The sequence below is a fragment of the Ambystoma mexicanum genome, chromosome 11, assembly GCF_040938575.1.
Source record: "Ambystoma mexicanum isolate Mex_15411 chromosome 11, UKY_AmexF1_1, whole genome shotgun sequence".
Classification (NCBI taxonomy): domain Eukaryota; kingdom Metazoa; phylum Chordata; class Amphibia; order Caudata; family Ambystomatidae; genus Ambystoma; species Ambystoma mexicanum.
Window position 1 is genome coordinate 718,038,889 of NC_090934.1, and position 22,299 is coordinate 718,061,187.

Genomic DNA, 22,299 nt, shown 5'->3' on the forward strand with positions numbered 1-22,299 from the left:
TCCCAAACACACAAATCAAGACCATGTAGCCAGTAGCAGACACACATTTGGGTTCCCCTATCTAATGCTCTCCATAGCCCTCCAGAGAAAAGTGTAGCAGCAGTGGACATAGAATACACAAGGGCAAAGATGATGGAAACGTGTGGTGTGGAGGCTGACCATCACCGGGGGCACTAATAGAACAAATATTTTCCACTGGATCAACAGGGAGATCATTTCCAAAACACTCAAAAGAGATCCAGGCCAAGATCCAAAGTGGTATCAACATCAGAATTGCTGGCACGCTCCAGCACACCACTTGCATGCTGCATGACATGTCACAACGAACATACATCAAAGTTCCAGAACAGGTGCCCAGCACACTTTTGTGGCATGCCACCAGCACATCTCCTTGTCCACTACCCATGCTGTAGAGAATGACACCAAAGGATGTGTCCACACCATTGGCCTCTTGCTTATATACACATCTTTGGACATATCCAATAATGCATTGGTACCCGATGTGATGAAGTCCCTGCCTTTCTCTTGGGATGTTGGGGGTGGTTACAGGGGCCATTAGTCATGACCCATAGCATGATGGCCCCAGAGATGGTATACATGCTCAGGATGACCCCACCATACCCAGTCTCTATGGCAAAGGACTGTCACTGGAGGCATGCCCATACTACGTATGTGCCTTTTAGATAAGCCTTGGTGGATAAACCGCATTGTGTTGATGCAAATTTCACATCTCTTGTTCAGACTGTTTGCCAGGGAAACAACATACGCACCAGCTAGCCCAGCCACTGCATCAGTCGAGTGGTGGATTGATACACCAGGGGTGTCCAGCAGGCAGTCAATAAACCATGACCATGCAACCCAAGACCATAGCTAATCCTCATAAGAGCTCAGTCCGTCCGTAGCCCCACAGACCCACCTTGCTGCAAGGCCATCCTGACCTCTAATCAATTATTGATCACATGCAAAATTGCTTGTAGTAAGCAAGAAGGGTTTGAGCAAACTAAAACCCATACCATACACTTGTATACATTGGTGTGGGCATTGGCAGCTGATTATACATAGTGGCTGATAGAACAGCAGAGATATCAACTACATAAGTACTTCCCTGAACCACTGAATGAGCAAACTAAAACCCATACCATACACTTGTATACATTGGTGTGGGCATTGGCAGCTGATTATACATAGTGGCTGATAGAACAGCAGAGATATCAACTACATAAGTACTTCCCTGAACCACTGAATGCCAAATCTACTGATGAACTTGCAGACACATAACACAAACAGTTGGAACAATACCCCAAATTAGATGCTCTGAAGCAACAGCAATCACGTGAATCACGTGGCAGTCCTAGTGTGAGGGTCGCCACGGATTATTCTCAGGGGAGACTCTGTTGTGTGTTGTGCATACAAAGGAGGACAGAAGGACAGAGGTGAGTTCTAACTATCCCTGCCTAAGTGCCCACTCTTGTTAGAAATCGCTGATGTGCCACTTATCTAACAGTGACAGGAAACGGAATGGAATATCTAACGATTTCTATTATGCACCTAATATCAGCTGGTATTAGAGGTGAGTCTCACACCTGGATCAGACACACTATGTAGATATAAAGTGTGTCCAATGACTGAGCAGTAAAAATTGAGCAAAAACAAAATCACACTCCTTATGTCTTTCTACTTATGGCGAAAATGCAATTTAATGACCTGTAGAGATGTCTAGGAGTGTGCAGGTGCTAATAAAAGATGACCAAAGTCATCAGTTTAGTCAAACCGGTTACTGAAGTTACCCAACCCTTATATGTAACCTCTAGAATGTTTACTAATAGGGTGCCTCAAAAATAGGCAACTGAAGACAAAACTAAAGCTTCCACTGCACAGGGGGGTGGGGGGCTGGGAAGGAACACACTAAGGTGTAGAAGCTAGAACCTATAATTTCTTAAAGTTCTGTCTCTATTGGTGTCAGTGTTTTTTATTGAGTGTACCCACTTTCTTCAGGACATTCTTCATTGGGTACCAGAACGAACTGGTGAGAACACAGGGAGAGGATGGATTGCAGGTTACTTGAATCGAATCCTCCTTATTGGTACTGCTATACAGTCCGTGAACGAAATCAGTGGCCCTGTAAAGCAAAAAACAATACCAGGGTCACTAGAGTAGTTTCTGAGGCTAAATGAATTAGAACAATCACTGCTAATAATTTGCAAGCCCGTAAAACACACATGAGATAAAACAGCTATCACATTGCCTCATTAAATTGAAGAGAACCTAGTTGTTGTTAAGGTCCACCTATTGTATTTAATCGGGACTATTTCTATTTTGCTTCAGGCTCCGCCTTATGCTGCCAAACTTCCCAGACACTACTGCAATATTTCATTATCCTTTACAGTCTTTGGACACACCACTCATAACATTTCTTATATTAGATTGAGCACCCAGTTCATGATTGCCCACTTGTGCTGGGTTTTCTCCTACACCAGTATAGACGACTGTATGGTGTTGGTGCATTTTGCAACAAAGCGTGCTGTGGCATGGGATTCACTGTGTTTGTAGCGATTCCAGAGTTAAAAGGGATAGAGTTGGACATTAATGTGTTGCATATTTCCCAAATATTCTACTTTGTTTGGACAAAAGGTGCAAATGTGATATTATACATATACCAATGATGAGTAAGTCGGGCTTAAGCGGTTCTCACATCAGGGGGTCTAGCTGTGGAAGGATCTGCAAGGCTACAGGGCAGTCGTATGTATCAGTTTCGATTTGCTGGATAAGCCGCAAAAATCACTGAATCCCTGTATAGTACAATATCAGCATTCTTAATGATGAAAGTGCTCTGCTGTTTGTCGGTTAAGTCAAAGGTTTTGTGCTAATGTTACCTTCAGGTAAAGTGCTGTGCCAAGCGGGACTGTAGCAGAAGGTATTCTCCAGTTGGGTCTATGGACAAATGGCGTCTTGTACTCGTGCAGTGTTCTATCCAAGAACGAATGGATAGTGAATGTAAAATGCGAGACGTCAACGTAAACTAACGTGATGACAAGTCTGCGTGTGGACCGAACGTTTCCAGTCAAGCGGTCAGGCTGCAAGCGGCGCCGCCTGGTGTTAAAAAAGGGGCATCTGCATGTATTTAGATGTAAAGTCAGACCAGATATGTAAAATATAGGGTGGTCAGCGCAAGATGTGCTATGACTGTAAAGGGGAGACCCAAGCGGCAAAATGCATAAAGAATTATGCACAGATATAAACAAATCTAACCTCGCCAATGTTGGTGAAAAACTGATTATTCTAAATGTTGAAATGAACATTGCTGAGCCCGTGTGAGAGACAATGGGCCTCACAATTGGTTGCAAATCCGATCTAGAAGGGTCAGTGCAGTGAGTTAGATTGGCCCATTGGATGCTGTTCATGGGGTGGATTCACCCTAACAAAAATACAAAATATGCAGGGTTATTAGATGTAACTAGCCCTGGATCCCCTACTAGTGCACTAGTTAGGGGATGACTCGGCATTTTACATTCACTATCCATTCATTTTTGGATAGAACACCGCTCGAGTACAAAACGCTATTTATCCATAGAACCAACTGCAGAATGCGTTCTGCTACGGTCCCGCTTGGCACAGCACTTTGCCTGAAGGTAATATTACCACGAAACCTTCAACTTTACCGACAAACAGCAGACCGCCTTTGTCATTAAGAATGGTGATATTTTCCAATACAGGGTTTCAGCGATTTTTCTCGGCTTATCCAGCAAATCTAAACTGATACATACGACCACCATGTAGCCTTGCAGATCCTTCCACAGCTAGACCGCCTGATATGAGAACCTTTTAAGCCCGAAGTTACTCATCAAAGGTACTTATATGTATAATAACGATTCCGTACCTTGTGTTCAAACAAAAAAGAATATTTGGGAAATATGCAACACACTAACGTCCAACTCTATCCCTTTTAGCTCTGGAATCGCTACAAACACAGTAAATCCCACGCCACAACACGTTTTGGGTCAAAACCCAGCAACACCATACAGTCGTCTGTACTGGTGTAGGAGAAAAACCAGCGCAGGTGGGCAATTATGATCTGGGTGCTCAATCTAATATAAGAAATGTTATGAGTTGTGTGTCCAAAGACTGTAAAGGATCCTGAAATATTGCAGTAGTGTCTGGGAAGTTTGGCAGCATAAGGCTGAGCCTCAAGTAAGATAGAAATAGTCCCGATTAAATACAATAGCTGGACCTTAACAACCACTAGGTTCTCTTCAATTTAATGAGGAGATGTGATAGCTATTCTCTCTCAGGTGTATTTTACAGACATGCTAATTATTAGTAGTGTTTGTTCTAATTCATCTAGCCTCAGCATCTACTCTAGTGACCCTGGTATTGTTTTTCTCTTTACCAGGCCACTGATTTCGTTCACGGACTGTATAGCAGTACCAATAATCAGGATTCAAGTAACCTGCAATCCATCCTCTCCCCTCGTTCTCTCCAGTTCGTTCTGTTACCCAATGAAGGCTCTCCTGAAGAAAGTGGGTAATCTCAATCAAAAACCACTGAAACCAGTAGACACAGAACTTTAAGAAATTGTTGGTTCTAGCTTCCACACCTAAGTAGGTGTCTTCCCAGCCTCCCCTCCTGTGCTGCGGAAGCTTTAGTTTTGTCTTCAGTTGCCTATTTTTGAGGCACCCTAATATTAAACATTCTAGAGGTTTGCACATAAGGGTTGGGTAACTTTGGTACCCAGTTTTACTAAACTGATGACTTTGCATACTCCTAGCCAACTCTACAGGTAATTATATTGCTGATGTTAGGTGCATAATAGACATTGTTAGATATTTTGTTTCCTGTCACTATTAGATAAGCGGCACATCAATGTTTTCTAGCAAGAGTGGGCACTTAGGCCGGGATAGTTAGAACTCACTTCTGTCCTCCTTTCTATGCACCACACACATCCGTGGCAACCTCACACTAGGACCGCCACGTGATTCATGTGATTTCTGTTGCTTAAGAGCATCTAATTTGGGATATTGTTCCAACTGTTTGTGTTATATGCTCGTCACATGGACGAAATCCTTTGAAATTTAAGGCACCTTTTTGTATGTTTGGACTTGTAGACACGCCAGAGGCTTCTAAATTGATATAACCAGGCACATTTATGACATGGATGTTCTAGGACTGCTGTTCTCGACACAAGATCCTGTGGGACTAGGAACACTTCTAGGGAATTGTGGGAAGCAGGGTTATTGGAAAAGGTGAGTGAGGGAGCTAAGAAGATTATTTGTGGGAACATTAAAAGTAGGTGTGATCGGGATATTACTTACAAGATGCAACTTGTACTCATTCACCATTATTTGTCACCAGAAAAACTCTTCTGCTTCACTCTCTTAGGCCTGTAAGAGAGTGAAGCAGACGGTGGGAATGGTGATAATGGGTGACAATGGTGCATATTCTCTGAAATTGTAAGATAGTGGAAGTGTTTATGTAGTGAGTTTTTTAAAAGAATTGTGTCGGTGACAGGGTTTGACTTGCATTGGAAACACTGCAATCAGTCCCCGACTTTATCCCAGGGCAATTTTCACTCCACACATACATGGCTGTGTCAGAGGGCTTCCACGTGTGCAGAAACGGCATTTTGGAACCGTAGAAGATAGACAGGGACCACAGAGTGAAGGATTTGGTTAAGAGTTTGTGAGACTTTTGAGGTATAAAATGATTACATTTGCAAGACGGGTCTGGATATTTCACTATCACCTCCTGTAGGGCAACTTTAATGAGCTTGGCAAGTGAATGTGTGCTCCTCAATTGTTTAGTATCAAGATTCGTGTTTCTCCTGCCTTGTAAATCATGCCCCCGGAATTTCAGCCTGCCCTTCTCTTACCTCTACTTCCATTCTACTCGACTTTGATTTGTCTCTCTCACATTTGACTACCTTCCTGCTGCATGTTCTGATGTATTGTGTTTGTCCTGATATGTATTTTCTGGAATGTACAGGAAATTGAAGCGTTGACCATATCGTATTGGATGGTAAGGGAGGTGGATGGTAACTGTGTGTTGGAATGGATGCCTTTAGCTTTGCATGTGGCAGCTTTTTAATGTGCTAGAATGCATGTTTTTTTCTTGAATTAAACTCTTGAGTTGCATGGTAGAAAAACAAATCTGTATTTCTAGTGTGGGCTTTAGTTGGATTGAAAGAAACGCATCCTCCACTGTTGGGTAAGGCATAAGCGAAATACATGTGGGGAACGTATTGTTTTGATAACATTAACCAGCGCATTTTAGTATCAGGTGCCTACTATTATAAAGAACGGTAATGAGCAATTGATCAGTTGGTAATGGAGAATAGATGACATTTAAACCATGGACGGGACAAGACACATGACAGGCACTCCTCGATTAGGTATTTCAACCCCCCTACCACCACCCCCGCCGGCAACCAAGTGTGTGTGTTTCTGTTAAAAAAACAAAACTCAAACCCATACTTAACACAGTCTAAAATGATATTTCAAGCTATGGCAAGCAGGCTCACTAATTGTACTAAAAGTCTTGATCTGGCACCTCTGTGAGGCGCTAGTCCCTCAGTAAGTAGGTGAACAAGTGTTCTTGTTAAATAACCATGACCGTGGTCCTGAACTTGAGTGCCCAAAGAAGTTTTTATTATGTTAGTTGCCCATCTATTGACACGTGTTTCGAACATGCTTGGATCTTTTTTCAAAACTAGGCTCTTATTTTCTACTCATAGACAATTATGCATAAAATGATGTTATCAGCCACATAAGAATATTATGACATACCAGAAAATAATACATCAAACAAGAACGTTTTTTAAAAGTAAAAATGCACCAATTCCGAACACAATTAACCATCGTTGAAGAATAGTAGTTGTTAATAATGGAATTATATTGAAAACCAAAATAAAAATAGAAATAACATAATAGAGAATTCGAAAACTGGGCTGGCATGGGTAGAATTGTCGGGGAAAGAGAAGTATAAGGTGTATCATTCAAAGCATTTTGCTACAAATGTTGAACAATAAGTATTCCCTTTGTCTCACAAGTGTTAAGTGTCAATAGGTGCAAGTCGCATGCACACCCATTGGTCAATTTCTCTTCCTTTAGTTTACATTTGTCAATGGCTCATAGTGCTAAAACGTGACTAAGAGCTAAGGGTGTGCTCTACTTTGGTCATGCAGTAAACGGGAAATCTAGTTCAGTCATACCTGTACTAAGCCACTTGCAAGCTCAGCTTGGTTTGCTCTTTACTGAGTTATGAGGAAGAATGTCTCCTACTTAAGAGCAGATTTCGGGAAAGAGGCTACTCAGCACAATGAATTGAGAAAGCCCAGGATAAAGCATTTGGAATAGACAGGGACAGCATCCATGTGCAAAAGAGATGAGATGGCACTAAAGAATCAAACAATACCAAATGTATAACCAAACATTGCACGGACAACAGCAATGTGATCACAAGAATCCTGATAAAACACTGCCATCTGTTACATTTGGATAAAGATCTGAACAAGACACTTGGATGACACACCAATGATAATCTTCACAAGGGCATCAACACTGAGGAATACATTAAACTCTTCATTCCTACCTAGCACCGATATAAGACCAGCTAATAGCTGGCTGCAAACATCAGGAACTGTTTTTTTGCAGTGTGGAACTTGCACCATGTGCAAATATGCACATGCACACACCTAAGAATGTACTAACTCACAAGAAATCAAAATCAGAATTTCAGATAACATTAATTGCAGATCAAACATGGTAAAATCCGAAATCCAATGCGTATGTCTTAAAACTATATTGGCAGTACAATACGTGAACTAAGAACACAAATCCGTGAACACCTAACAACTATTGGAAGCCAGGACCCAAAACTCCCACTAGCCATACATTGGCAGAACATGCACCCAATGGATTTCAGAAAAGACCTGACATTTATTGGTCCGAAGAAAGTTTCTCTTGAAAAGAGGGGAGGAGACCAAGAACACAAACTCAGACAAACTAAATCCAAACTGATATGTAAAATGCACTCAACCCAGTTTCGCCTAAACATTGCTCATGAGATGGGGTCCTTTTTGTGATTCCATGAACTTGAATTATGTACATGCACTTCAGTGATGAATCTATATGGAGTTTTTTTCTGTGTCTGTTTTCTCTCTCAAATACAGATGCGGAAATACTGGATCTGATGTTTGGAGACCAGGAACACAATCAATCAACCGACTGTGTTCGGAGGTGAGCAGTATGCACCTACACAGTAAGGTCAGTTCATAATACACCTAAGCTTAGGCAACCAATACACAGACCATCACTCAAGTCATAGTATTAAACACAGAGATGTCAGAGCCAACCAACTCTGGCCCAACCAAATGGTAATATGTACCAATATGCACTACTGTAACGCTCCCCTAGTATCCACGGGGACGTCATTCAGCCTGTTCTGACCTCTTACGACCTCAAACCCTTCCCTATAGGCTATTTGACTGGAGACTGGGCCTGAAACACAGGATTGGTAGATTTTAACTCCATATTGTCTTTGTGTGTTTGAACCCCTTCTTCCCCGGGGTCCAACCCGTCCCTTTGATCCACAGCTCACCTTGTTTTCTTGGATAGTGTGCTCTCGGTCATGCTTTCAGCGCAGGGGCGCGTTGATTGATGCTGGCTCGTTGCTGCCTAGTTACTTCACTGGCAAGAGTCCGACAGGTAAGTATAATGAGTCTTTTGAACAGTTCTCTAACTTTGTTCCTTTCCTTCCTTAGATGATGGCCGGCGTCTGGGGATGGCGGCGTGCTGATGCGATGAGTAGCGCTGAAGGTGAGTGAGAGCGCGATGCGCGATGCACCCCTTTCGTATTTGCATTGAACTGAGTCATTTTTCTGTGTCTTTTAGGTGCTGCAATGTTTTCAGCGTGGATGCCAGGTTATGAAGAACAAATGCGGTGGGTAAGCGCGGTATGCGGCGCCTCTAGATGTTTCCACGCTAACCTGGAGTGTATTTTCCCTCTTGCAGATGGATGAGAAGTTAGAAGAGCGTCTGGGATTCAGGTAAGCGTTTGAAGCTCGTACAGTATTTAAAAATAAACGAAGATTTGCAGAATGCTTACTAATGCCTTTTTTCTGTTCTTTTCCCTTTTCCTTAGGAAGTGGCGTGCCAGGATGGGAATGACACCGCGGAAGATGCCTGTACAACAGAAGGAGCGATGAATGATGGCCAGAAGCGCCGCAAGGTAAGGCTGTTCCTAACAGTGTTCTTGTTCTTGCAGGAGCTGAGCGCAGAAGAAAGATGCAGGCCTACTGGAGACCGATCCGAACACGGTGAGTGTCACGCTGCAGGTGCAGAAAACGCAAAGCATGTTTCTCAGCCTGGGTGTGGCTTAAATAGTCTCTGGGTATCCCAGGTGTCTCTGGGCTGAACCACACCCAAAAGACTAGACCGCACATGCAGTTCTGGGAACCGAAATATGTGGGGGCATCCATCTTGTCCCCATCAATGCACTACAAGTCCAATCCACAAAGTTATCCTATGGGAGCGAGTGAGTCTGGTGCAACAAGCGCCAAGTCTGACTCCAAGTGGGTCTTTGGAGGGATGGAGAGGCCCTTGAGGGCCATGTAGGTGTTCGTGGCCTGGCTCCAGCCTGACATCTTGGAGGGCTGGGGACATGAGGGGCAGGAATCATGACAACTACCTGTTAGTGGATTGAAACAATGTGTATCCAATAGGCACATGAACTGTCAGTGAAAGCGGAATGAATATTTATTGATAGGCATTAATGCTCATTTAAATGAGAACCAGACACAAGCAATCATGTATGCCCGAGTTGCGCTAAAGAGGAGACATGATACTAAAATCCTTTAGAAGCTATTTAATACCAGCCCATATCAGTAGTTAAATCAGATCACATGCCCTAATAACCTGTGACCCTAGAAAAGCAAGTTTGCTACTAGAATGGATGCATGGGAAATACGATACAACATATATATGGTGCAGGAGCGATCTGTTCTCTTTACCCTACTTAAGACTTAACTGTTGCAATAGCAAGCACATAATGCAATCACCTGCAGCATTGAATTCAAGATTAGCACACAACCGTTTGAGACTCTCCAACACGGTAGTGATAAAACATGCTTCCTTTGAAATGATCCCTGACCACCCCTAATATTAGCTCTAATGGGGTAAATACACACAGGGCACTGCCCATACATTTTCAGAAACGCGATTTGTAAATGGGGACGTGATAGATAATAAATAGCACACCCAGGCAAACAACAGTTACAATGGTGCAGGTATTTGTATTTGTTCTCTTACTCATTTAAACCAAGCACCTGAATGGGGAGGGTGAGTCTTGCACTTGGTGCACGCTCTCCACTAAGATGGTGCACATAATGTTTGACGTCACACGTAAAATGTGTGACGTCAGTTCTAGTTACATTTACTTACGGACACTCGAAAACATGCTCCTGCGGCCAACAAGCACTCAGACTGCCACTGGGCACACTATCCTTCAGTAAAACAGGGATACAACACTGCACGTAAGCCCACCCTTAGCATCTTTATGGCAGTTATGTCAGTTTGCCTTCGCCATTGTTAACATGAATAGAAGAAACGAATAACCTTATTGAAAGGTTGTAGTTCAACAGCTCGAGGGCCTGATGCCCTGATGAACTGATGAATGCCATTCTTAAAGACGAAGCAGAACTCTGGGCAAAATTAATGGAGATCCTATTTAAATGGATGAAGAAACTGAAACAAGTGCTGTCTTCCTGGTAAAGATCTATAGTCGTCCCTATCTTTAAGAAGGGCAACAGGACAAACCCCAGCAACGACCAGCCCATCGCCTTGTTGGACGTGATAGGGAAGATCTTCACTAAGTTGGTTTTAAAGGCTTAAGATGCATGGACGCTATCCTCAAAGCAAACAGACAAATGGCAGTCAGGTTTTGTGAGAGGGTCCCCTGTTGAAAAAGCGGTCCATTTGCTGCCATAAAAAGACATACCTCACGTTTGCTGACCTATCCCAGGCATTTCATTCAATAAATCGAAACATGCTTTGAACAAGCTAGCCAAATGGGTTGTTCCTGGGACATAGTGTAAGCAATCAGGGATCTCCACTCAGGCAGGGAACTAAAAATAAAGATGGACCAAGGGGGCACCCTGTCTCGCTCAATATCAACAACTAGAGGTTCAAATCCAGGTTGCCCTCAGGCTCCCTCTCTATTTAATCTCTTCCTGTCAGATCTTACAGTGGCACTGAAAGAAGTTAGGTGCTTCCCCCCTAACATCGCTGGTACAATTATCAACCATTTGATGTAGGCGGACGCCTTGGTCCTAATAGACCAAACCCCATTGGGTTTACAGCAACAACTAAATGCCCTAAACAAAAACATACAAGCAAATGGCCTGAAAGTTAACATGAGCAAATCAAGGGTTTTGACACTTCAATCAGCAACGGGAAGGAAGCAGGGCAAAGGAGCATGGTATATAGAGAACGTTAGGCTATCTGAAGTGTCTTCATTCCTATACCTGGGGAGCTGCTTAAGTACATCTTCAAGAGAAGTACATCAAGTAAACATGTTGAGATCTAAAATGCAGACAATGGCTAACCAAGGTAGAATGACTGAAAAGAAATATGGTAAATTCTCAGTTATCCCTACCCTGACTTTCTACAAAAATGAAGGACGCCACTATAGTGACCTTAGGGCTAATGCGTTTGGCGAAATCCCTGAGAAAATATGGGACACATTAGAAGGCTTTTTTTGGAAACAAGGTGCTGAAACTCCAAACTGTATACAAGCATCAGTAATAAGACAAGAACTATGCCTGATCTCCCTGCACGCGTAAGTTACCTGGAAGAAGTTGAATCTATTTTGTAAATGTAATTTTGATAACTCCGTACGAGGCTTCAGAGCATTAACGGAGGAAATGATGAGAGGACAGGAGAAAGACCAACAAGACTGGAGAACAATACGCAGCAAAGTCTTAAGCTATCTCGACACAACCGTAGACCAGTTGCAATCAAACCCAAATTCAATAAAGATAAAACTCTGGAGACAGGACTGGATTTGGATTCTGGAAGAAGCAAACAGGATGAAATTCTGCCATCTGGAAATTATCATCGACAGGCACTATAACATTTTACCAAATTACTTGATAAAAGTCCTTGGATCAGACCTACATTTCAGAGACTTCGTCTAAACCTATACACCACCCTAGCCATGCGTGGAATGGATGGCCCAATAAACACGGACTGCAGGTTATCGAAGAAACAAAACGAAAAAGAAACTCTTAAACACCTAGTACTATCCTGCAAGGAGCTAACTGTGCATAAAACAGTGATGTTGGGAGAGTTGAAGAATTTAAAGTACGTGATAGCAATGACTGGTGGAAGGTCTGCATGCAGGGGGAAAGGATGACACTCGTCATTGCGTTGGTTACCTACTTGGACAAAGTTTTCAAATGTATCAATGAAAATGACCAACTAAACATGAGAGAGAATAAGAAACGAAACAGGACTTAACAAGACATTTAATTGTGACATGACTGCTTGGAAACATTTTGGAAACTTCATTGTAAAGGTTAAAGATTGATGAAAAAGTAATAATACCTTTTTAAATAAATGTTTAAAAAAAATAAGAATATGGGCCAAGTAATCTCCATTTACTGATAGAACAGACTGATACCATGGGAGGCACCCATATTTGCCACACATGATACACATTTCTTAGTATCAGCGCTTATTTTTACCTAGTATGCAGGACTGAATGTAAATACTGTTTTGTTAAATGAAACGTGTATACTATGAGCAATAACCCGACAAAGACAATTATTTGACTTAAACAAGGTCACACAACATTGGCACACACCTGCTTGCGGCCGAGTGCCCTGCACAAGACACCACGCAGAGCGTGGGTGTGGCTTCAGCAGAGGGATGGGAACGGGAGGAACACAGAAAATGGGGAAGAACATGTGAAAAAGTGGGCATTACGAGGGAGGGGGTGCAGGCAGTCCATTGCACGTCCACAATTGCATGAAATTACATATATTCATGGACCCACCCATGGAGCCTCTTAGCAGGGGCCCACAAATCCCTCATACTATGTGCCACCCGAAGCCAAGCGTAGAGGCACTTGCGCATATAAATCACAGTGCAGAGTTCAAATCTAATGTTTCATTTGGGGGTGCGTGCACGCAGCCGGGGTTCCGATGTAACTCAGGGTTGCGCATACACAGTCTAGCAGGGCGCATGAACCGTTTACAGGGGTTTGCACTCACATTTATTGAGTATTACCAGAGTTACGATAAATCGTACGCATGTTGTCGGATGCCGATAAAAGTTACAGGGGACCACGCACAGGGTCCCTGAGATGCAGGCCTGCTTGCGGGGGAACCCTCACACTGTTTTCAAGGTGCATGTATTCACGCCAGGGGAGCATTCAAAGGTAGCTGTTTCTGGTTGGTTTTGTTTTGATTGTGGGCGTCTTGCGGGTGTTCCGGCCGCGACTTGCGTATACAGTAACTTTGCACAAACAATTGCATGAATACGCAGAACATGCAGAAAGACATCTGTACGCAGTCTCGCGCAGTGTCGTTCTCGGGCGCAGGCTTTGCGGGATTAATGCGCACTTTTCCATGAATCGGGCCCATAATGTTTGACCCTAAGGAAGGTAAAGTAGCACTCAGCGCTAACCTTACTACATAGCCAATAAAGTAGCACATTTCTAGAAACACGAGGTAACACTTAACTGGAGAATGATATGGAGAATGTAACATGCTAAGGAGTAAGAAAACTATAGCATATACCTTTCTAGGAGCACGGGAATTTCATCCCATATGAGTTTGTTCGAGAGAAGTTTCTCATAACTCAGTAAAGAGGAAACTAAGGTGAGCTTGCATGTGGCTAATACAGGTATGACTGAACTAGATTTCCAGTTTAATGCATGACCAACGTGGAGCACATCCTTATCTCTTAGTCACGATTTAGCACTATGAGCCAATGATACATGTAAACTAAAAAGAAGGGAAATGGACCAATCGTTTTGCACGCAACTTGCAACTATTGGCACTTAACACTTGATGAAACAAAGAGAATACTAATTGTTCAACATGTGTAGCATGATGTATTGACTGATACCGTTTATAGTCCTCTTTCCCCAACAATCCTCCCTATGCCAACCCTATGTTTTCTACTTGTCACACCATTTCTGTTTTTATTCTGTTTTTCAATATGATTCCATTATTAACAACTACTATTCTTCAACAATGGTTAATTGTGTTTGGAATTGCTGCATTTTTTACTTTTAAGTCAACGTTCTCGTTTAATGTATGTTATGTCATAATATTCTTTAATAATTGATGTGGCTGATAACATCATGTATGCATAGGTGTATCTGAGTAGAAAATAAGATCCCAGTTTTGAAAAAGACCCAAGCATGGTCGAAACACGTGTCTACAGATGGGCAGCTAACATAATAAAGATTTTTTTGTACACACAATTCCAAGACCACTGTCATGGTTATTTAACAAGAGCAATGGTTCATCTACTTACTGAGGGACTAGCGCCTCAAAGAGGTACCAGAGCATAACTATTAGTTATATTAAGGTATGGGTATACCTTGCTGTACCTGCAGAGAGCGATAATCCACAAGGCCTAATTACCAAGGAGTTAGCGCAGAGTAACCAGGTATAAACCGTTTTTGGACCTAATTGTTCTACTTTTTTGAATGTGGATTCGAAAATCAAAATGGCCTACAATTAGCTGTTCACTTTGGGGGCAAATTTTTCAGTCAAGAGTCACAAATATTGCAAAATTATTGATGTCAAATTTGCAGAATATATGAAAGCGTTTCGGATTCTGCTTTGCCCAGGGCCTGGTCATTTCAGCATTCCATGTCAACGCTGTATTTCTTGTACAGCATCGGGCATTATTCTTGATACTGTATTAGTAAAGTCCAATATATAGTATCTAACTCAAGATAGAGATGTGGGCGTTATCTTTCATTATTACAGTATAGTAAGATTAACGGGGCAGGTTTATGTGCCAAAAATTGTCAAAATCAGCAAAAACTCTTTCATTTAACAAAGGTCTTTTATAAACATCAGGATGGAATTAGCTATGTATGCATGCATTGCTAGATGTCAAATCCTGGTTAAACCAGGAAATATGATTAAAAATGTGCTTTTGATTTACATACTTTTATACTGGGGGTAAACAGACAGTGATATTGAATGAAAAATAGCCGCAGACAATGTGCAATTATTTTGTCAAGAATTGATCTGCACATCACTGTAATGTTCCATCATTTATCATGCAGGTTCACGGGAGCCACTTGCACTTCGGGCTAAATGTGTCAAAGCCATTGACTCCAAGAGAAGAAGATGCCATGACTAATAATGAATTGGATGTCTGGGAAGAGTTATCCTACGAGCAGGATGGATGCATTGCTGAGAATCATTTCTAGATAATCACTACAGTGACATTCCATCATCGCAAGTGACATCTGGGTGATTACGCTTAAATCCTTCAAATCGTTCTGTCTTCCCGCGGTTCCGTTTTACAGTGACACACAGAATTATAATTCTCTTCGTTCAAAATAAATAAAGAAATGCTTGTGTTCGTTTGCTTGAGACCCAGATCCGAATCTTAAATTGGAGGTAACCTATTCATCATCATAATAAATTGCAATATAATGTTTGATGAATGTCCTCTCCTCAGTGTCTATATATGACAAGAATCTCATATCCATGTTCAATTATGCGAATGTGTGCAAAAATATGCTCAATTCGATTTTTCACCAGTCGCAAATGTGGCATTTTGGAAGTGTAGTGGGTGGGGAAGAAGGGAATCTCCAACAATTGCAACTACAATGGCATGGTATGGTAATGTTTATTTGTAAAGCGCCTATACACAAGGCAAGTGTTTCAAGGCACTGCTCAAGGAGGGAGGGAACAATGGGGAAAAAAACAACAGTCATTCAGAGCCCTTGAATTTCTTAAGGATACAAGTCTGCACAGGTAGAGTAAGTGCATATAGTCCAGTTAACAGTGTAGATGACAGCAAATAGGTCTCATGACGATTCTGCAATTTCTTTAAGTGCATTTAGGTGCCACGATGCAGGAGGGGAGACAGGAAAGATGGTTAGATGATGTTCAAAAGCATGATACGTTCAGATCGCGCAAGTGCACACATGGTACAGGAGAGGGATGGGCCAGAACAAGTGCAGGGGGAGTCAAAGTGCACGCAGTCAGTTAGAAACTGGGGTGAGATGCAACTCTCATAGGTCACTTGATCAAGTGCAGTAGTGATGAGATAAGTGCAGGGTCGGTGGCAAGTGTGAGAGGACTCGTGAGGGTGGCAGGGACATTTGACATTGTGAGGTACACCCGGTGGCCAGTCAGCAGTCTGTGTTGGAAAAGAAGGGGGAGAGAGATAGAGCGGAGAGAGGTTAGCAGGGTAGAGGGAGAGAGAAGAAAGAGAAGAAAAAGAAAGTCTTAACGAGTTTTTGAAACTTAAGGAGATCAGGCTCAAGACGAAGGGTGGCAGGGAGGCTACTCCAGAGGGAGGCCCCTGTTGAGGATAAAGATCTACCTCCCAATCTCTGCTTGGAGAACTGGCTCACTCACAGAAGGTTGGAGGAAGATGAACGAAGGGCTCATGAAGGACAGTATTTAGGTAGGCATTGTTGTGGATAGGAAGGTCCCAGGCCCCAGAAGGCCTTGTGGATAATGCAGAGGATCTTGAACTTAATCCTTGGTGCCACAGGGAGTCATTGGAGGGATTTCAGTGCCGAAGAGATGCAGTCCCTGGGCTTGAGGCCAGGGATAAATCTTGCAGTTCTGTACTGGATGAGTTGCAAAGGGCACAAAGCAGTGGCAGGGAGGTTGAGAAAGAGGCTGTTGCAGTAGTCCAGCCTTGAGAGAACCAGGACTCTGGAGACAGTGAGCTGCTGGGGGAAGGTGAGAAAAGGAAGAGTACCTCTGAGGAGGTGTGGCTGTAAGTTGGACTTTTTAGAAATGTCTGAAATGTGAGTGGAGAATGAGAGAGTGGAGTCGAAGATGACCACAAGGTTTTTTGCCTTGCAGGAGGATGCGGGCGCAGGGCAAATGGAGGCTGGCCAGAGAGCGGGAAAGCTGGAGCAGGAGTCCCAATGAGAATGATCTCAGGCTTATTGGCATTGAGGCAGAGGTTGTTTGCAGCACACCATGACTGAATTGCAGAAAGACAGTGAGATATGAGCAAGGTAGAGAAGGTGGCTGAGGGTAGCCTGCGGGAGATTTACGTGTCATCCGCATAACACTGGAAGTTAGAGGAGAAAGAGGCAATGACACGGGCCATGGCTTCCATGTAGACATCAAAGAACCAGTGGGATATGTTAGAACTCTGGTGAACACCACAGTTTGAAAGAGTGACAGTAGAGAGAAAGGAGCCAAGTTCCACTTGGGATGGGCGATTGGAAAGGAAGGTGGTTAGCCATCCAAGAGCCTGACCTGTGATTCCCAGGATGTCAAGGAGACGTGTGATCAGGATGTTGTAGTTTACCTTGTCAAAGACAGAGGAGCGGTCAAGAACAATGAGGACAGAGGGAGTGTCAGTGTCAAGATTTGGGAGCAGGTCTTCACACGTGTTCAGAAGAGCAGTTTCTGTGCCTCTGGATGCTCTAAAGCTAGACTGATGGTCGTGGAGGCAGCCAGCAGTTTCAGTGTGGAGGGTGAGCTCAGAGATAGTCATCTTCCCCAGGAGTTTGCCCAGGAAAGGGGCGATATAAATGGGGCAGTAGTTTTCTGCAATGGAGGGGCCGGCAGAAGGTTTTTTTAAGCAGAGGGTGCATAAGGGAGTGCTTAAGGGAAGTTGGGAAAACTCCAGTGGCAAAAGAGAGATTGCAAAGATCAGCCAAGGCTGCAGCAAGAGAGTCAATGTTGTCCTTAACGGTTTTGGAGGGGCAGGGGTCCACCTGTTTGAATTAGGCCTTCTTCAGGTGTGATGGTGGTGAGAGAAGAGAGAAGAAGTGATGTAGGAGCCAGGGGAGGCTCCAAAGGTGTTGGAGTTTGATGTGGTGTGGTTGTGAGAGAAGAGAGGATGTCTTGGGTTTTTGTGGTGAAGTGTGGAGCAAGGGCTCATTCACTCAAAATACTGCATCTCGACTGGGATGAGTATGAGTGTTCCAGTAATGATCCTCACGTGCTTTATTTGCTCTTGATACTTTATATTGACTGGGACGAGTGAGCATTCCAGTAATGTTTCTCCCACTATAGATTTATTCTTGATACCTTATGTCGACAGGGACGCGTATGAGTGTTCCAGTAATGATTGTCACTCTCTTCATTTATTTGCAACTCGGACTACTATGAGTATTCCAGTAATGATTCTCACTCTCTTCATTTACTCTTGATACTTTGTCACAAGTGGGATGAGTATGAGCACTCCAATAATGATCTTCGGTACCCCTCTCAGGTCTCCCACTTTCCCTGTTACCTGGATTATTCAGGGATATCCTCACCAGGGTTCATATCAGGCTGAGACCACCTCCTTTGCTTGTCAGGTTGGCTTCCTGTTTCTTCTGTTGTGCCACATACGGACTCTCTGTTCTTTCTTTCATCTGTACGCTCTGAGATACCTCAATGGAAGTGGTAATCAGCATTGATTATGGACCTCCTGGTCCAAAATGATTTGCTTGCGGTCACGTCACAACTTATCACTCACTCAGGATGCATTGTGTCCACCTCAGATTCGTGCGTATCAACGCCACACATCGGAAGACGTTCTTAAGCTTTTCTCTAGCATTGCACACTGAATGTCCAAGTTTCCTTTAGCATACCTATGCCAGCTGATTCGAAACTCAAAGGGTTCTCTCTCTGCCAATGTCTCTGCCTCTAAGTTTCATGTGGCTGCCATGGGACTTCCCTGACGCAATGTCAAAGTCCTTATTCTATGTATGATTCATACTGTAGTCTCGAAGCGGTTTTCTTCATCTCAGTACCATATACGTTTTCCTTCTCAGGTATAATTGGTGTTTGGAAGACAATAACAGATTCTGGTTTGTTCTTCATATCTTTCTTCACTGGATGTATTTGAAGGTGGTTTAGTGATTTGTTGCTTAGGGAGTTCCTCATAAGAACATGAGTCCTTGTACCCAGAGTGGGAGTCGCTCCAAGTGAGATCCTGCTCACCTTTAACCCTTGCTAGCTACAATTTGACTTGTTTCCCTACTCTTGAACATGTACTACTGTGGAGAACACCAACTCTGGGCCAGATTTTTGGGTAAGTGTTAATTACTGAAAATTTCAGGTAATCATAATCTTACCTTTTTCGGTTTCTAACACTGATTCTGATGCCATCAGATTTTGCAGAGGAAGCACACAATGAGCCAGTTTTGGATCATATGCATCGGTTTCCATCATTGCCAGGAAACCATCCTAGCAACCGCCAATCTCACAGACAGGAAGTTGGAATGCAGATTCTCTTCACAATCCTCCACATTAGAGAAAGTGTAGAAAAGGTGGTTTGCCTATTGCACTTTTGATATTGTGGATGGGCATAGCCAGAGAATGGTGGTTAGTTCACCCACCTCTGCAGTCACCATCTACCTCCGACATCCTCCCACATCCCTGCCAAATCTATGCCAAAAAAGCTTTTTGCCAAACCGCTAATTTACTCATGATTCACTCCATTTTCACTTCCAAAATCTCTTCCTCTGTAATCTCTTCCTCTCTGCTCACATAGTACTTTGTATTCCTGTGCTCTATTTTCCACAATTCACTGGTCTTATTTAATCCTTTCTTCTGCTTTTACTTATTACTTCTTTGCCCAGCTTTACATCTTGTTTCATCTTCTTGATTCTTCAATGTGTCCTACTTCCTCTTTACCCTTTTGTTTACATTCCCCCTACCATCTTCAATCAGACTTGCATCCACCTTACTCCTTCGCTCGCTGTTTCTTCATACATCTTACCTGCCCTTTTCTCCTTTTTTCAATTTCTTACTCCTTCATTCCGTGCAACTTCCTTTTTATTCCCTTTTCCAGTGTGTTTTCTTAATTCCACTTTACCATGTCTTTCTTTGCCACACTCTAATCAGTCCAATTTTTCTTTACACCTTTTTCACATTTACACTTTACTTCTTACTACAGTTTTGCTCCTTCCTTCTTGCTGCTTCAATCTCTCATACTTCATCTTCACTACTTGTACAACGTTTACTTTGTATTTCTTTACCCAGGTTTAACCCATGTTCACCTTTGTGGGTATTCAATCTGGTCTACTACCTCTGTACCCTTTTTTTAAATGTCCTATATCTTCTTCAATCGATGTGTGTCTACCTTACTCATTGTATCTCTTTTTCTTCATATTTCTTACTGCTGCTCAACACAGTTTTCACCTTCTAACACCCCTTCATCTGTACTCATTGTTTATCATTTACTTCTTATTTCTTATACCTGATTTATTCCCATTTTCACATCCAACACGAAATTCTATGCAGCCTAAGCCTTCTTTGCTTCTTGTAAATTTACTTAATACTTATTTCATCTTCTTGCTTATTCAATCACTCCTGCTTCTTTATCCTTTTAAAAAAGAAATATCCTATACTTTCTTCAATTAGACTTGCACTCACGTTACTGCATTTCTCACTATAAGATCTTGACGCCTTGTACAGGAGCAGGTGGACACATTTTCCCTCACTCCTGCCCCCTCACCACCGTCATACTGAGACAGCAGGAGAAGGTCCATGTGTGAGACTCCATGTGTTATGCCTATACCTCATTGAGTGTGTGAGAGACAATATGCACTCAGACAACTGTATCAAATGTAACCTTGCACTGAAAGTGTGGAGAATGCTGTATGGAAGGATGTCAGCACACACCATTTGACAACATGTATAACTGAGTGAAATCTGACGAGGGCAGAGTGATGTCATGGAGACGATATACAAAGCTATGCTGAAATGAAATGAAAGTGATAAGAGAGATAATATAACAGAAGCGATAGAGAAACATGTACAATACGATAATGTAATCATGAATGCAAAGCAAGACAAAGTCACTTGCTGACCAATACGTGTAAATACACATTAACGCAAGGTAGAAAGATACATAAAAGCTTGCTATAGAGGAAATATATAAAGTGTAACGACAAAGAGGATGTCTGTAAGAGACTCGTGGTGGAAACCATGACATAGGTGCAATTATTTATAAAACATACATTGGGAAGCATTGTGAGCAGGGCATGTGGTACTCACCAATACCTGTGCCATGCAGTGCTTTTAAGCAACATATGACGTAAATATTTTGATAATTAGATTGTGTTTTAAAAAAATAAGACGCATTTAAAATACCATGGCCCTCATTATAATATCGGCAGAATGGGTTGACGGGTTCCGCAAATGGGTGCGGACCCGTTAACTCCATTCCGCATGATTACAAGCTCCCCTCGCGAGACCCGGTAAGGAACGCCTGGTCAAACCAGCCGTTGTTACCGGGTCCCGCGAGGAGAAGCGGGAGCAAACAACAGGCCGCTCGTAATCGGCCCGTTGTTTGCACCCTCTCCCATTCCCATTGAGCCCTATGGGGGCTCAGATGGGAATGGGGAATGTCCGGGCCCGGGTTCCAAGAGGGAGGAATTACTGGGCCCTCCGTACTCAGAATGGCCCGCTAATTCCCCATTCTGGGAACCCGGTAAAGGAGCCCAGTTTGGCAGCAGCCATGAAGCTAATAGCTCCATGACTACCGCCAAACTCATAATGAGGCCCCATGTTTCTACAGGTAGCACAATACTCACAAAGAAGCCCAATTTCTTTTTTAAATCTGTCTGAAAAAAGAAACATTACCAATGAGTCAAGGCTAATGTATCTAAGAGAAAAAAACTGATTTTCAAGACAGTTGTGAGATGTCAATGTTAGATGCACCACATTTAAATTGTGGATCTGTGTCCTGCCTGTTGCCTTGACGGTTTAGTTTATGTCCTTCCATGAAGAAATCTTTATTGCAGGGATACAAGGAGGGAGCAAAAGGGCAACCATTGGCCTTGAAAAAGGCTATCAACTGTGGCGGGTCAGAAGAAGGACAGAGAGTTCTTTCTTCCATTTATGGACTTTATTCAACAAAATACAAGAAGAAAACTCTTAACTATCCCCAAGCTATTGGTCTACCCTACCTAATGCCAACTAAGTAGGGTGCTTGTCAGTCATCGATGAGTGCAAAAGGAAGGTCTGTTCTCAGTCCAAAGCAAAACTATTCTTTCCCTACCACTATCGAAACAACTCAGGCACAGGAGAATGAATCCCTTCTCCTGTGGTCTGCTATTTACTGGCAGGATCATTTG